Genomic DNA, 14,845 nt, shown 5'->3' with positions numbered 1-14,845 from the left:
TTCTATTTTAAAAGTAACAACTTTATAAATTTATAATTTATAATTTCCTTAAAAAATTATTATTAAACACTAACATCATTTTAGATTTATTAAATTAATTATTATGTATTCATAAAATAAAATATATTTTTACTAAATATTTAGAAACACATTTTATAATTATTTTTTACAAACATATTTCTTTAATAAATTTTAATAATTATGATTATGGATGTCAAAAAAATTCGTACTCATGGATATCCATAAATAAAACCCGCAGCAGGTAGGAAACGAATATTAAAAATGGATACCCGCTACTCGCAGGTACGAGTATTTTTGATACCTGCATGTTAATGGGGCAGGTAGGAGTATCATAGTATTCGTACTCGTAGATACTCGTACCAGCTAAACTTTAATTCCCACAAATACCCTTATATATATATATATATATATATATATATATATATATATATATATTAGTAAAAAACATTTTGACCTAATTTTTTCTAAGCTGCACATCTTGTCTTGTCTTTTGTCCTCACTCTTCCAACTTCAAGTATTGCTACATTGTCTTCTTCCAGGTACACTCCTTGACGTTCTTCTCTTTCTTTTCTTTGAAATTGGGCATATACATCAAACCCTATATAGACAATAACGTGTATGGTATGCTTGTTGTCAAATGATGGAATCAAAATAAGAATACTTGACATGTGGCAATTGAGGTTTATTATTTGTTTATTTTGTTTATTGTTCAGGAATCAATTGAAGAGATTGATCAAAGCACTAATTAAAAAATTTTCATTCTGTTGAATGTCATTTTATATTTATTTTTATAATTATTTGGACTTGTACGAACTTGAGTTTATTTGAACTTTATTTAAAATTTATGACAGTGGTCTATTTTATTTTATTTGAATTTATGATTAAATATTTTTTTTAAATAATTTTGTAAATACCCGCGGGTACCTGTGAATATTTGCGAATATGAAAAAAAAAAGGCGAATACCTATATAACGGATATCCAGCAAATATGAGTACGGGTAGTGGTGGATATTTATCCAACCGGGTAAGGTATGTGAGAACTATTACCCGTACCCTACCCGCCCCGTTGACATCCTTAATTATGATAATAAAATAATAATTTTATTTTTTATTATCATTGTATAGATGGGTACAGATGATCATATGTGTGCATGTTTCCACTAACTAATTTTATGCGCTTAACACACTGTGTTTACGGGTTTTTTTTTATTCTAACAAAAATTCATTAAAGCATAAAATGATAATAAAAGTAAATTATTTATAAATTTTTATTATAAATAATCATTTAAATTTTAAAAGTAGTTATTAAAAGAATAAAATGGTAAAATAATTACTTTAATTTATAAAATAATTAAATTGAGATAAGTGAAAATGAAAATGTAATTATGTAATTATTTTAAGTTAAAAATTGAGATAACAATCATTTATTTTTTTTTATTTTGTATATTAAGTAGTAAAATATTATGTAATGAAATATCATGAAAATTACATTATATTGTTGTCAATGTTGTTAGTAAAGTAATGAAGTAGTAAGTAGGAAATCTAAATGATGTATAATAATTTTTATTTTAAATATAATAAATAGAATCGATATCAAATATAGTGCAGTTAATTGATTTTACGAAATAATTATAATAGCTTGTGACCCAAGTAGGGATGACAAATAAACCCGCCCCCATGGGTATTGCCCGAACCCATACCTGTTTTGACAGTGAATCCCAATATTGACTGGGTATGGATATGAGGATGTACATATTTGTCTCGTCCCCGTCCCCACATCCATCAAAATATTCATCCCCGTTTAAATTATTAAAATATTTATAGTCAATTAAGTAAAATTATATATATATATATATATATATATATATATTTATTTATTAATACACACTTCTTATTTTTATTTCTTCTTATTATTTGGTTTGCCATAAAATTCATTTGCATATCCAATATATTTTTCATTTTATCATAACTTTTATGCCATTATGTTTCAATGATGTATGTCAATTAAATATTTTTTATGTCTCACATTTGAATATTTCTATTTATTTGAATATTTTTATTTATTGTATAGTTTCTTTTCACATGAGAATGTTTAACACTCTCAATTTAAGTGTTCAATAGCATAAACTTTTAACTTACTACGTAATCTACAAAAATTATCTTTTTTACTCTATTATTATTATTATTTCATTTGAATAACTATTTTGTTTTGTTAAAACAATTTTTGTTATTTCTAAATCATTGGTTATGTTGATATGTAGAAGGTTTTCTTAGATCTTTAAAGGATTTTTCATTTTATCATACCCTTGATTATATAGTTGTTTTTCTTTGTGTGATTTCAATTAATGGTCTCTCAAATTGTTTCCAAGACACACATTTGATAATTTTTTAATATTCTTATTTGTTTTTTATTTTCATAATGTAAAATACTATTTTGATATATTTTATATAATTATCTTTTATTTTTTAACTCATTTTCATACTTTGATTTTGTCACTATAATTAATTAAATAAATTTTATTTACTATAATATAAAATTTTAATGTAATAGTCATGAATTTCTTTTTACCATCTCCCAACATATATTGAAGTTCAAAAGATACAATATATGTGTTAAAATTTTATTATTATTAGTTTAATATTTGTTCTTTGCAGTAAAGTTATTTATTAGAACTTTTATTAGTATATAAAAAAGATATTCATTAGAATTTAAAAAATTAAATTGAACTAAACATATATTTAACATATATTTTAATCTGAATATTTGTTTTCCTTTTTTATTTTTTTTTTAAATTAAATTTTATCAACTACAATTCATTAATGTTTGCAAATTTAACATAAATTTTGGTTCTCATGAAATTTTATTTGATTTTCTAATTTAAAATATATACAATTAAAACATAATTTCTTTATAAATATTTGATATTGGAGAAATAACCCTCCCCTTAATAATGAATATTTGTTAATATTATGTTTCCTTTGCCATAATTTTTTATTATTTTGTAAAAATTAATTAATTAATATTAAAACAATAAGAAGGCTGGTATGGGTAGTATAAATATTCAAATGTAAGACATACAAAATATTTAATTGACATACATCATTTGAACAAAATTGTGATAAGATCAAAAACATATTTGGAGATGCGAATGAATTTCATAACAAACCAAATAACTTAAAGATCACATGTGTAATATGTATGTACATCTTCATATATCCAATTGAAAAGGTCACGTATTCCTCGTATCTATACCCAATCAATGTGAGAATTCCCCGTCAAAACAAGAATGAATTCAGATAATATCATAAAATGAGTTTATTTTTCATCTCTATGTGTAACAAAATAGAATTAATAAAGATACTTTATCATAAATTTTAGTATAATTAATTATCTTCTTAAAATATGATATTTACTTATATGCCAAATAAAATAATATATTGTAAATAACTACTGTATTATTAATTCAATTTCACATTAATAAAATGATAATCAAAATAGTTAGATGTAAATAATTTTGTATTATTAATTGATTATAAATATTTTATACAATTTTTAAATTATTATTATTATTATAAAAAGCCAATAGGCTGATATATTTTATGATTATACCATAATATAACAAATACTTAGCATATATATATATATATTTTAAAAGTTTAAAAATAGTTATATGTTTCAGGAATATTTTGTATATATATATATATATATATATATATATATATATATATATATTAAAGTAGTATGGATTGGAAATATAATAAATGGGGACACTTTTTATAGTTTTGAATTGATAATTAATTTGACATTTGAAAGATGAATTTCTGAGTGGTAGTGGCTAATTAAGATTTTCATATATTTTAGAAAAAAAATTCATCTGTTTAGGTATAAATCTTTTAAAAACATTTCATACATAAATAAAAATTTATCTTTAAAGTTAATACTGAAATCGTTTATACGAAAATTTTAATAGGTACGTATCAGTTAGCACATGACCGATTTGGTATTTATTGTTATTCTTATAATTTTCTACTCTCTTCTCAACTGTCTCGCCGTGTTCATCTCGCGTGCATAGCAGTCAGAAAAACACTGCGAGAAAGAAAAGAAGAATCATAGAGGAAAGGAAAAACCCCTTTTGACCATTGCGCCTCCGTTTCCATTTCCCTATTGATTCTGCCAACAAAGCCTTTTTTGGGTTCTTGTGTTCGTCTTCTGATCATTCCTCTTCTCTGGGGTACGGTTCTGTTTGTGATCAACCCCGATCTTTTTTCCCTTCCCGATTCGGATTCGGGTACCCAGTTGCGCCTGTTTTTCTGGGTGTCTTCGCTTTTGGCCAAAGTTTCGGTTTTACATGGTGAGAAAGTTTTAAAGGGAATTAATTCTATGTGGGTTTCGTTCATATTGGCCAATCAATGTTGACTGTATCATCAGTGTGGTTATGAAGTAATATGGAAGTGCTCTTTGCGCGCATAACCCATCAACGACAACATCAAGGACAATAACATGTCGTTTTACATTGGTCGCGAGGCTTCTAAGGTTGCTTATTTCTTCCCCCTGTTGATATTGTTTTTTCCTTATTTGTGTTCTTGTGTTAATGTTTAATAGGTATTTGGTGTGCGTTTGTGTAGCTATGGAAGAGAATTTGTGCGGAGACAACTACGGAGATCAACCTCCTCGCTGAGAATTGGAAGTACCTTCTCGCTGGTCTTGTTTTTCAGGTTTTTTTTTTCTATGATGATCAACCTTAAGCAGTGATTGAGTGTAGTTGCTCATGTTGTGGTTTCCCTTTTGTGTAGAAGGTTTCTTTTCTTTTCCTTTGATGAGGATATTAAAACAATATTTGCAAGTGTTTTACGTTTGTTTGATTTGAACTCTACTTTCATGCTACATGGAGTTCAGTTGTTCATGTTGTCTGTCGGCATGATTAGTGGTACAATTGCTTGCTTTTTTTTTTTTTCTTTTTTTTTCTATTTGTTTCTGGTTAAGAATGAATGAATGGATGAAGTATATAATACTATCGCTTGGTTTAATCACTGAAGCTTATTTTGTCAGCGATAATAAAGTGCCAGATTTGATGGCTCAGTGTTTTATTGAGGGAATTCAGGAACTTGCAATTGCTTGAAGCATCTTTTGTTATATTTTGCAACTATGAGGATTTTGCTTTAGATGATCAGTTATTTGTTCACTCTCAAGAACAAATTTATTTACCCTCGGTTCTCTGAGACACTCTGGATTCTGGGAAGATAGTCAACTGTTTCATTTCCATCGTTGGAAACATTTAGTAGTTTGAAGTAGTTGTTGAGGTTAGGAATGTATCAACGAGATACATAACACAATCACTTGGTTAATCACTTAAGCTTATTTGTCAGCGATAATAAAATGCCAGAGTTGATGGTTCAGTGTTTCATTGAGGGAATTCAGGAATTTGTAATTGCTTGAAGCATCGTTTATCATATTCTGCGACCATGAAGATTTTGCTTTAGATGATCAGTTATTTGTTCCCTCTCAAGAACAAATTTACTGACCCTTATTTCTCCCTGACACTCTGGATTCTGGGAAGATGGTCCAGTGTTTCATTTCTATCATTGCAAAAATTTAGTAGTTTGCAGTAGTTGTTGAGGTTAGATATATTGAGTGCATCTTTAAATTTAATTTAACTTTTCCATAATTGATTCCAATTTTATTGAAAGCCAATTAATAAGCGGTTCTTTCCATTCTTTTCAATTTTTTGGATGTGATGTCAGGGACCAAAATTGACTCCGGTAGTTGTCCACAAAACCACCGAGAAACAATGTTATATGAGAAAGAATAAAAAGGACCAATTTTGTAAAGCATATGTTTGTGTGTTTCTATTCTTGCCTATGTTATGTATGCATAAAGTGTTACAGTATAGTACTTTGATTTCCTTGGTTTCTTGACATACTATTTGTTTCATTATCTGATGTCTGAATTTAACTATTCCTCTACAGTATATACATGGTTTGGCTGCCCGAGGAGTTCATTATTTACACAAGCCTGCCCCTACTCTACAAGATGTTGGATTCTTCCTTCTTCGGGTTTGTAATTGTCATGATGTTCTTTCTCTCTCTTACTTGGAAAAATCCAGTACAGAGAATGGTAGGAATGCCCATGTAACTTTTAATCTTGGTGCTGTTACAGGAGCTTGGGCAAGACAAAGCTTACATAAGTGAAACGTTGTTTTCCCTTATCTTTTTATCCTTTGTCTTGGTATAAATCCCTCTTTCCCTCTCTTTGTTTCAGTTTCACATGAACTTTTTTCGCCCACCATTTTAATATCTGGTTGGTGGCTCTTGTGATAGTTTATATTTTACCTACCAAAGGCATCATCATAATTGATTAAGAATTAAGGACAATTCTATATTTTAGTAAGAAATTTATGTATTTTATATGATAATATGATAATTCTCAAGGTAAATATGCGTTGATCGTGAAAGTATGCAGTACTGCCACCCCCTGGTGTTTCCTTGAAGTCAGAAGACTAAATTATTAAGCCTCTTATATAAATTGTTTACCATTGTGGCTTTGAGATGCTTGAAAAGTTACTCTCGAGGTCTTTGTACTGTTTGTTGACTTAAGAATGATTTGTTCGAAAATAAAAGGTATGACAAAGAAAATAAATTCAAATATATATTTTCTTATTTTGGTTTGAAGTTTTGTATAAAGAAGTTTAGTACCAATTTCGGTGAAGGATTATTTTATTCATGATTCTAATGGTTTTATTCCTGTTAAATATTTGGTTGATATTTTCTGCTACTGCAAGATTTGACATATATAATATAGCATTTCCCTATTTCAGTTCTTATTTTCCTTTTTGGCTAGTGTGACTTATTTTTGTGAATTTCTCATTTCAACTAGTTTGATATTCATTTATTTTTTTTTGTCTGAAGTTTCAAATATATTCTTTTATGTGTGATTTTACAGTGGACATTTCATCCTTTCATATTCAAGAGCAGAAAGATCTACACAGTTGTCATATGGTGCAGGGTTTTCGCATTTTTAGTTGTAAGTTTTGATCACACTTCTCATATTTGTTAAAGTATTCTTTAATCTTTTGGTAATATTAATTGAGTAGATGAGTTCTTAGTGTGATAGATTAATGATTTAGGATGAGTCAACAGTATAAATGCAGGCTGGCCTCATGAGTAATGTTGATTATTATGTGATGTTATCATGCCTTGCTTTACTTCTCTTACATGGTTAGCACAGTATATTTTTGGCCATTTAAATGTTTCAGATAAGTTAAGTACTATTTTGTATATATAAATGTGCCTGTTTTCTCCCTTCATCGAACCTTTGCATATTGTGTACCGCAGGCTTCTCAAGTTCTTCGCATAATAACTTTTTATTCTACACAACTTCCTGGTCCAAACTACCACTGCCGTGAGGTATATATGTGTAACATCTTTTATACATTTCTTTTTCATAAATTCTTATAATTTTAGTGTACTTGATTATCGTGCAGGGGTCTAATCTTGCCACATTACCTCATCCAGATAGTGTCTTTGAAGTGCTCTTTCTCAATTGTTAGTATACATTATTGTATTGAAGTTGTTTATATTTGATTTTTCTGTGTTTGTTTCTGGTACTTATTTCAATTATATCATGTGCAGTTCCACGTGGTGTGGTCTATGGATGCGGTGATTTGATATTCTCATCGCACATGATCTTTACTCTTGTTTTTGTGCTCACGTATCAGAAATATGGCACTCGAAGGTTAAATTGGCTTATAAATGTCTTCCATCTTGTTTTTGTTGAAGAATTAAGTATGTCACAAGATTTTTCTGCAGCAACTTTTGTTTGGCTAATTTATTACGAGAAATGCTGTAAAAGTTTTTAACACCCTATATTATTGTTTGGAATTACAAAATATGTAGGTCACACACCTTATTTATTGAACGTCGCTGTAATTTTCAATAAATTTTAATAAACTAGAAAGAGTGTTGGTGACACTCATTTTATTCAGTCCTTCATGTTGCATGTTTTTTTAGGTTTATTTACATTCTGATTTGTTGAAATTAATCAACCACTAGGTCAATAAAGCAGCTTGGGTGGCTGCTTGCTGTGGTTCAGAGTCTTTTGATAGTAGCATCACGCAAACATTACACGGTCGATGTAGTTGTTGCCTGGTAAGCAGAGCATATTTTGCTCTATAACGTGAATAAAACTGTGGCCTATGTCCCTCATGAGTTCTATCTTTTTGTCCTTGGCTGGCAGGTACACTGTTAATTTGGTGGTATTTTTATTGACAAGAAATTACCAGGTTAGCAAACATTTGTCTCATGTACATAATTACATAGCTATTGTCTTTTACTTTGCTGCTATTTGGTATTGTTCTGACTTGGTTATTCTGCAGAATTACCAGACAGGTCAATTGCAGCTGCAACATTGCTACCGTTGAGCATCAAAGACAAAGATGGCAGGACCAAAGAAGAGAATCACAAGCTATTAAATGGGAATTCTGGAGACCCCCTAGATTGGGTACTTGAATATGCTTGTCCTTTCCTTTGTTCCTTTAATGTAATGTCTTTGTCTTTGATTTGGACATAACAAGGTTGTTTTGATTTGCTCAGAGGCAGAGAACTCAAGTGAATGGCAAGATCATGGAAGATGGCAATACACTCCATGCAGACTCTGCCATGAATGGTGTATAGATATAGGAGTCTCTCCTGTACAAATTGGATCCACTTCATGATTGCTGATGGAAAGCTGCAACCTTCAATTTGAAGGGTTTGTTGTCTGAACATTCAGTTGTTTATTCAAATTAATAGCCTGATTTGCATTTGTGAAATTGAAACTGGGTTGTGCATTTCAACATTTTGCAGCTCAGATCCCATGTCATGGTTAAATTATCTATACACACCATCAGCATGTGCCATAGAAAATTTTCCATTCCCTCTTTTACCCACAATATTGATCCCCACATGCATGTTGCTGTATACAGTCTTTTGGTTATTAAATCTCCTTTGCATTCACATGGTAACTAGCTCAATGTGATAGGCCCCGTCATGTAAAAGTAATGGAAACTCCAATTCTAGACCAACTTTGCCCAGTTAAAAGTAGGATGCAATGTTTCTAATGTTTTATTTAGTCTTTTTACTTGTTGAGAAGGGGTTGAAAGTGGAAATTACCATTTATTTGGGGGTTTATTATCTGTGAAATGATTACTTTGTTTGTAATCAAGAGTAACTAACACAAACGTGACTTATTCTTAAAATTCTTAAAATCAGTGACAAGTGACGTTGAGCTAGCACATGATTCTTTGACAGTGCATGTGCTCCTTTACGCATAACAATTATGTCCGTTGTCCCATTCATTGTCCCTCGTCCTCAAACTCCTTTTGAATGTTTTGGGTACCCTTATATTCAAATAGTTTCCCTTAACAACACGAACTCATTGCCGATGCAGCATGTCACATGGGTCACCCCCTACACCGCTTAACGCATTTTGTGGCATTTTCCTTTGTTCAAGCACTAGGTCTAATATAACAATTTACTGGAGAAGTAAAATGGTTATAAAAAATGTAAATATTTGTACTTGTAAAACGAGACTGGAATGGGGCCAGTGTTATTCAACATTATAGTGAGTGCTAGCTCTGAGTTGCTTTCAAATGTGACGGAATTTGTTTGTCCGTATATGAAACAATAGGATATATGTAAATATCCACTTTTTTACCCAACTTGTTCAAATGGATGGCTATACATTTTGGAATCTAAACATTTAAACCTTTTTTCTCGTTTTGGAAAATACATCACTGGAATGTAAGATGGGTTTAACAGGGATGTTTTGGAATAAAATAGAATTTTGATCCTTTATCTGTAATTTAGGTTTCATTTATGTTTTAAATATTTCATATCCTTAAAGTTAAAAAAAAAAAAATCGTCCTTCTGTTATTTAATCACACTAATTGGATCAACTTGGTTACACATTGGTGAAACATCGCAAATCGTGAAATTAGCATTAATTTGATGATTTTGGTGATGCATTACAATTGTGAGAAATATCACATAAGCCAAAATTAATACTGTCAGTCTCAATAATTATTGAAAAAATTTATAAACTTACAATATATGACATGTTAAAAGAGTCTTACATTACCGTATTAGTTATTTTTGAATAAAAATAGAATCAATAGAAAACTTACGGTGATTAGGTTGAAGAAAATGTTTTTTCTGTTAATAATTATATAAATCTTGTTTTACTTTTATTGTCACGTACTTATGTAGACAATGATAAAGAAAGTGAATATTTATTTCCTCCAATAATTTTCTTACAAAAATATATGAATAGGAGGTAAGGATGGCAACGGAGTGGGACGAAGATGGGTTTTGTTATTTCATATCCATCCTCGTAGAAATAATTCATCTTCATACCCATTCCTGTAGAAAAAATTCATCTTTATTTCCATACCCAATCCAACAAGTATCAAATTTTTATCTTATCCCCATCCCTACTGAATAATGGGTATAATCTCATACTCGTTTTCTTACTACTCCAATATAATTTTAATTAATTTTTATAAAATAAAAAAAATTACGGTAAAGGAAATATAATATTATCAAATATTAAATATTAGGAGGATGATTTTTTCTTCGATATCAAATACTTTGAAATAAATTATAATTGTTTACATCTTATATTAGAATACCAAATAAAATTTCATAAGAACCAAAACATTTATTAAATTTGCAAACATTAACGAAACCTAGTTGATAAAATTTAAAAATATTTAAAAAATATATATAAAAGGAAAGCAAATATTCAAATTAACATATATTTTAAATGTTTGTTTACTTCAATTTTTTAAATTCTAATGAATCTCTTTTTCATACACTAATACAAGTTATAATACATCACTTGATCAAAATGACGCAAAAAATAAATAATAAACATAATAATAAAATTTTTGACATAAATATTGTATCTTTTGAACTCCAATATATGTTGGATGGTGATAAAAAAATTTATGGCAATTACATTAAATTTTATATTGTAGTAAATAAAAGTTATTTATACAATCATAGTGAAAAAATTACAGTATGATTGATAATAAGTTGAAAAATGAAAAATAATTAGATAAAATATATCGAAATAGTATTCTACAAGATGAAAATAAACAATAAATAAAAATATTAAAAAATTAACAAATGTATGTCTTAGAAATAATTTGAGAGACTATTGAAAGAAATCGCACAAAGAAAAATAAATATATAATTAAGGATATGATAAGATGAAAAATACCTTAGAAATCTAAGAAAAATGTTCAAATATCAAAATATATACTCAATGATTGAGAAATAAAGAAAATTGTTTTAAAAACAAAAGAATTCTTCAAATGAAACAAAAATAAATAATAATAAGTAAATAATATTTTTTTATGAATGATTTATGTTATTAAACACTTAAATTGAGAGTATTAAACATTTTCATGTGAAAGGAAAAATATATAATAAATAAAAATATTAAAAAGTAATAGAAATATTCAAATGTGAAACATAAAAAATGTTTAATTGATATACATCATTTTAAAAAAATTATATAAAGGTTATAATAAGATGAAAAATTTATTGGAGATGCGAATGAGTTTCATGACAAATCAAATAATTAGAAGAAATAAAAAATAGAAAGTATATATATATATATATATATATATATATATATATGATTACTTAATTAATTATGAATATTTTAATAATTTATATGGAAACAGAGATATGGTGAGGATGACAACGGGGCGGGGCGGGGACGGATTTCACTATCCCGTACCCATCCCCGTAAAAAAAATTCATCCCCATCCCCATACCCAAACCCAACGGGTATCAAACTTTTGTCCAATCCCCATCCCCACCGGATAACGGGTATAATCTCGTACCCATACCCGTACCCATTTACTTACTACTTTAATATTAATTTTAACTAATTTTTATAAAATAATAAAAATTACGGTAAAGGAAATATAATATTATCAAATATTCAATATTAGGAGTATGGTTGTTTCTTTGATATCAAATACTTTGAAATAAATTATAATAGTTTACATTTTAGATTAGAGTACCAAATAAAATTTAATGAGAACCAAAACATTTATTAAATTTGCAAACATTAATGAAACCTAGTTGATAAACTTTAAAAATATTTTTTAAAAAAACTATAAAAGGAAAAAATATTTTTAAAAAAATATAAAAGGAAAAAAATATTTAAAATAAAATATATTTTAAATGTTTGTTTACTTCAATTTTTTAAATTATAATGAATCTATATTTTATACACTAATAAAAGTTATAATACATCACTTGATCAAAATGACGTAAAGAACAAATAATAAACATAATAATAAAATTTTAACATAGATCTTGTATCTTTTGAACCACAATATATGTTGGATGATGGTAAAAAAATATTCATGGCAATTACATTAAATTTTTATATTATAGTAAATAAAAATTATTTATACAATTATATTGAAAAAATTAAAGTATGATTGTAATGAGTTAAAAAATAAAAAATAATTAGATAAAATTTATCAAAATAGTATTCTACATGATAAAAATAAACAAAAAATAAAAATATTAAGAAATTATCAAATGTGTGTCTTATAAACAATTTGGAGACTATTGGAAGGAATCACACAAAAAGAAACAAATATATAATTAAGGGTATAAGATGAAAAATATCTTAGAGATCTAAGAAAACTTTCAAATATAAACATATATACTCAATGGTTGATAAAGAAACGACGCAAAGAACAAATAATAAACATAATAAAATTTTATCATAGATCTTGTATCTTTTAAACTTCAATATATGTTGGATGATGATAAAAAATATTCATGACAATTACATTAAATTTTTATATTGTAGTAAATAAAAATTATTTATACAATTATAGTGAAAAACTTAAAGTATGATTGTAATGAGTTAGAAAATAAAAAATAATTAGATAAAATTTATCGAAATAGTATTCTACATGATGAAAATAAACAAAAAAAAATATTAAAAAATTAACAAATGTGTGTCTTATAAACAATTTGGAGACTATTGGAAGGAATCACACAAAAGAAAATAAATATATAATTATGGGTATGATAAGATGAAAAATATCTTAAAGATGTAAGAAAACTTTTCAAATATCAACATATACTCAATGGTTGAGAAATAACAAAAATTGTTTTAGCGAAATAAAAGAGTTCTTGAAATGAAATAAAAATTAATAATAATAAGTAAAGATTTTTTTTTATATTACCAAGTAAATGAAATGTTTATGCTATTAAACACTTAAATTAAGAGTATTAAACATTCTCATGTGAAAGGAAAATATACAATAAATAAAAATATTAAAAAATAATAGAAATATTCAAATGTTAGACATAATTTTTTTTTAATTGACATACGTCATTTTAACATAATTACATAAAGATTATGATAAGATAAAAAATATATTGGAGATGCGAATGAGTTTCATGACAAACCAAATATTTAGAAGAAATAAAAAATAAAAAGAATATATAGGGTTACTTAATTAATTATGAATATTTTAATAATTTAAACGATGATGGAAATATGGCGGAGACGGGTATTATGGCGGGGATATATTCATCCTCATCCTCATCCCCAGACCCAATTGAAAAAATCGGGGATTCCCCATACCCATACCCATACGAAGTCAATGCGGGGATTCCCCGTCAAAACGGGGACGGGTTCGGGCAATACCCACGGGGATGGGTTTATTTGCCATCTCTAGTGAGGACGAGTATTATGACGGAATATGTACATCCCCATATCCAATTGAAAATGTCAGGGATTCTCATATTCATACTTATACCCAGTCAATGCAGGGATTTCACGTCCAAACGGAGATGAGTTTGAACACTACCCATAAGGATGAATTTATTTGCCATCTCTAATAGGAAGTCAATAATTTTTAATTATTATCGAAAACCAGAAATAAAATATTTTGTCATGGGGGCCAATATTCCCAAGACATTTCTCCCATTTGTGGTTTAGTAGATAAATTCATTTCACATGTGATAGTTAGGCATATAAATGTAATTATATTAGTCTTTTTTAATATATATATTTTTTGGGGGGATATTTGAAGTGTTTATAGGAGTATATCTTAATTAGTAGATGCTCTACAGACAAGCTTTACATTAGTTTATACGAACAATGGGAAATAACACAAGAAAATAGGATTGAATTGAATTGTATATTAATTTTTCTTTTGTATCAATCGATGATGTAAGGTTGATACATGAATGATTTATCAAATGCTTTCACAAGATGAGTTCTAACTATATATGTCTCTCTTTGTTAATTTAATAGTTATAACATGCAATATAAAAGATCATATTAAAGATCGTTGTATAGGCTCAGTCTTTACGTTGTAATTAGCAAGTTTATTTGGGCTTTTATTTTGTTATAATTTGGACCATAAAGTTTCTCACATTTATTGTGTAAACAATCAACATGTTGGTAGAGTTGCTAACTTTGGGATTGACAATAAACCTGACTTTATTATGTGATTAAATTATCTTCCTTCTAATCTTAGTTTAATTTTTTTATAACAGGTATCAACACTCAAACTTTTGTTTTTCTTAGCTAAATTGTTTGTTATTTTAGCACGAGTTTGGTTTGATTCTTTCCATTATTTTATATATTTTTTATCATTTTATGCAACTTTCCATGTGAATATATATATATATATATATATATATATATATATATATATATATATATATTCTTTTTTTTTTGGGAGAGAGGGAAAAGATAAATTTGAATAGATTAGAAAGTGAAGTTGTTATGTTCACT

At 27.6% G+C, this 14,845-nt stretch overlaps 1 pseudogene; it reads left to right on the top strand.

Annotated features, from left to right (window-relative positions):
• The first annotated feature begins 4,038 nt into the window (after nucleotides 1-4,038).
• LOC114167399 lies at nucleotides 4,039-8,917 on the top strand (annotated as a pseudogene).
• Nucleotides 8,918-14,845: the final 5,928 nt, after the last annotated feature.

The sequence above is a fragment of the Vigna unguiculata genome, chromosome 10 (genome assembly GCF_004118075.2).
Source record: "Vigna unguiculata cultivar IT97K-499-35 chromosome 10, ASM411807v1, whole genome shotgun sequence".
Taxonomy (NCBI): domain Eukaryota; kingdom Viridiplantae; phylum Streptophyta; class Magnoliopsida; order Fabales; family Fabaceae; genus Vigna; species Vigna unguiculata.
The sequence above is the reverse complement of the archived record's forward strand: the minus strand, read 5'-3'. Positions and strand labels throughout refer to the sequence as shown.